The following is a 3180-nucleotide window of genomic DNA, read 5'->3' on the forward strand; positions in this document are numbered from 1 at the left end:
ATGCTTTTTTATGTCTTGACTACATCTGGAATGAACTACAATCCAGAAATGGAGGGCACACCTGGGATCCATCTCTTGAGGCATAGTGGCCAAGAAATGCTTAGGTCTAGCCAAGGTGGTACACACCTTTAATTCCAGGAGACCGAGGCATGCAGATCTCTAAATTCAAGGTCAACCTGGGACACAGCAAAGTCCCAAATCCAGGTGTGGTGGTACACACCTTAATATGGGCCATACCTTCTGCTAGAGGCCTATAGAAGACAATGGGAAAAGGAAGTATTTGTTCTTCATTTGGCTTGCACTTGTTTGCCAGCATATCTGCTGGAACCTACTTCTTCAGGATCCCAGCTTATGAAGAAGACCAGCTTAAACAGCTAGCCTCATGGGACTGAGCAATTACTAGATTCTTGGACTTCCCATTCACAACTGCCCATCATTGGGTTCATTGGACTGCAGACTGTAAATCATTCCAGGAAATTCCATATGTTCTGTGACTCTAGAGAATCCTGATTACTATAATGTCTGAACTCCATGTGAGCTCCAGAAAACACCAGCCCAAGCCAAACCAAAGAGAAGTCTATGTAACATCTTCACTAGTGGTCTTCAAGGTCATGATGTTGACCTCATCTCGGAAACATAAACTGTGAGCCACTAAAGAAGGCAAAAGTGCAGTCTCCACCCAGACTCCGCCATGTTGAGTCTTGTGGGGCGTGGCCTCAGCCTTGGCCTCAGCCTCGGAGGCCTTATAGGGACTCAGCCCTTCAGCTGTGCTGCCACAGGCGCAGCTTCTACTGCAAGCGGCTCCCGCCGGGGTCCATCCTGCCAGAGACTATTCGGCACCGGTATCTGCAGCCCCGAAGGCAGGCACCACCACCAGGCGAATTGTGGCAGTCATGGGCGCCCTGGTGGATGTCCAGTTGAATGAGGGATTACTACCCATCCTAAATGCCTTGGAAGTGCAAGGCAGGGAGAGCAGACTGATTTTGGAGGTAGCCCAGCATTTAGGGGAGAGCACGGTCAGAACTATTGCTATGAATGGCACTGAAGGCTTGGTTAGAGACCAGAAAGTACTGGATTCAGGGGTACCAATCAAAATTCCTGTTGGTCCTGAGACCTTGGGCAGAATCGTGAATGTCGTTGGAGAACCGATTGATGAGAGAGGTCCTATCAAAACCAAACAATTCGCTCCAATGCATGCTGAGGCCCTTGAGTTCATAGAGATGAGTGTTGAACAGGAAATTCTGGCGACTAGGTTGTGGATCTGCTGTCCCCATACCCCAAGGGTGGGAAAATCAGACTCTTAGGAGGTGCTGACATTGGGAAGACAGTACTGATCATGGAGTTAATCAACAGTGTCGCTAAGCCCATGGTGGTTATTCTGTATTTGCTGGTGTTGGTGAGAGGACCCATGAGGACAACGATTTATACCATGAAATGATTGAATCTGGTGTTATCAACCTAAAAGATGCCCCTTCCAAGGTGAACTCTGAGTTGTTGATGGATGTCCACATGACACCTATTCATAAAACTAGTGTGTTACATTTGACGCAAAGTGCCCCGGTTCTGTAAACAAAATACTTGTCTTTCCCACCATCATTTTCTAGAATACCGATGTACATTTTTCTCGTTGGTGTGAGATATAGACCTTTTTTTGACAAGTAACCCGGCTGTTTGAAAGCTGATTTGAAGGTATAGAATGGAAGCTACTTACATAGGCAGTCTTATTTTTAGTACAGAAATCATTTTTAGTGTTTTGAATTTCATGTCTAATGGGAAAAGGAAATTTGCAAACAGAAACATTGGCATCTAGTGAGCGTTCCCATTAGTGGTATCTCTCTGACTGGGAATCTTACATTTCTCTGTAGCTTCCTTATTACCCTGCTGGCTTTTCTGACTTGTCTATGGTCTACAGGTAGCGTTGGTATATGGGCAGAAGAATGAGCCGCCTGGTGCTCGTGCCCGGGTAGCTCTGACTGGTCTGACTGTTGCCGAATACTTCAGAGACCAGGAAGGCCAAGATATCCTGCTGTTTATTGACAACATCTTCTGCTTCACCCATGCTGGCTCAGAGGTATCTGCCTTATTGGGCAGAATCTCTTCTGCTGTAGGCTACCTTAGCCACTGACATGGGTACGATGTCGGAAAGAATCACCATCATCAAGAAGGGATCTATCACCTTGGTGCAGGCTCTCTATGTGCCAGCTGATGACTGGACTGCCCCTGCCCCTGCAACTACCTTTGCCCATTTGGATGCTACTGCTGTGCTGTCCCGTGCTATTGCTGAGTTGGGCATCTATCCAGCTGTGGATCTGCTGGACTCCACCTCTTGAATTATGGCTCCCAACATTGTTGGCAGTGAGCATTATGATGTTGCCCAAGGGGTGCAGAAGATCCTGCAGGACTACAAATCTCTCCAGGACATCATTGCCATCTTGGGTATGGATGAACTTTCTGAGGAAGATAAATTGACTGTGTCCAGGGCAAGGAAGATGCAACGCTTCTTATCTCAGCCATTCTAGGTTGCTGAGGTCTTCACAGGTCACATGGGAAAGCTGGTGCCCCTGAAGGACACCATTAAAGGATTCCAACAGATCTTAGAAGGTGACTATGATCATCTCCCAGAACAAGCCTTCTACATGGTGGGACCCATTGAAGAAGCTGTGGCAAAGGCTGGTAAGCTGACAGAAGAGCATGGGTCCTGAGGGGCCCTTGGGCTAAACACAGCACTCTGCACTGACCTCCATGCTGAGAGTTCAGTTTGCAATGTAGGTCACATAAGAGCCTTGATTGAAGATGTGATATTCTCTCTCAGAAGAATATTTAAAATTTTCAATAAAGCATATATCCCTCGAAAAAAAAAAGGCAAAAGAGAAATGACATGTAAAGGCAGTATATAAAGACCCTGAAACAGGGCTGGAGGGATGGCTCAGTGGTTAGGGGCACTGACTGCTCTTCCAGAGGTCCTGAGTTCAATTCCCAGTAACCACATGGTGGCTCACAACCATCTGTAATGGGATCTGATGCCCTCTTCTGGTGTGTCTGAAGACAGCTACAAGTGTACCTAGATATAATAAATAAATCTTTAAAAAAAAAAAAAGACCCTGAAACCAGCACATATAGCCTTGTGGGAAACATACACACACACACACACACACACACACACACACACACACACACACA

General features: G+C 46.6%; 1 pseudogene; it reads left to right on the forward strand.

The window, feature by feature from the left end:
* The first annotated feature begins 691 nt into the window (after positions 1–691).
* On the forward strand, positions 692–2717 carry Atp5f1b-ps2 (ATP synthase F1 subunit beta, pseudogene 2; annotated as a pseudogene).
* Positions 2718–3180: the final 463 nt, after the last annotated feature.

This window comes from Rattus norvegicus, chromosome 2 (assembly GCF_036323735.1).
Source record: "Rattus norvegicus strain BN/NHsdMcwi chromosome 2, GRCr8, whole genome shotgun sequence".
In the NCBI taxonomy this organism is placed as follows: domain Eukaryota; kingdom Metazoa; phylum Chordata; class Mammalia; order Rodentia; family Muridae; genus Rattus; species Rattus norvegicus.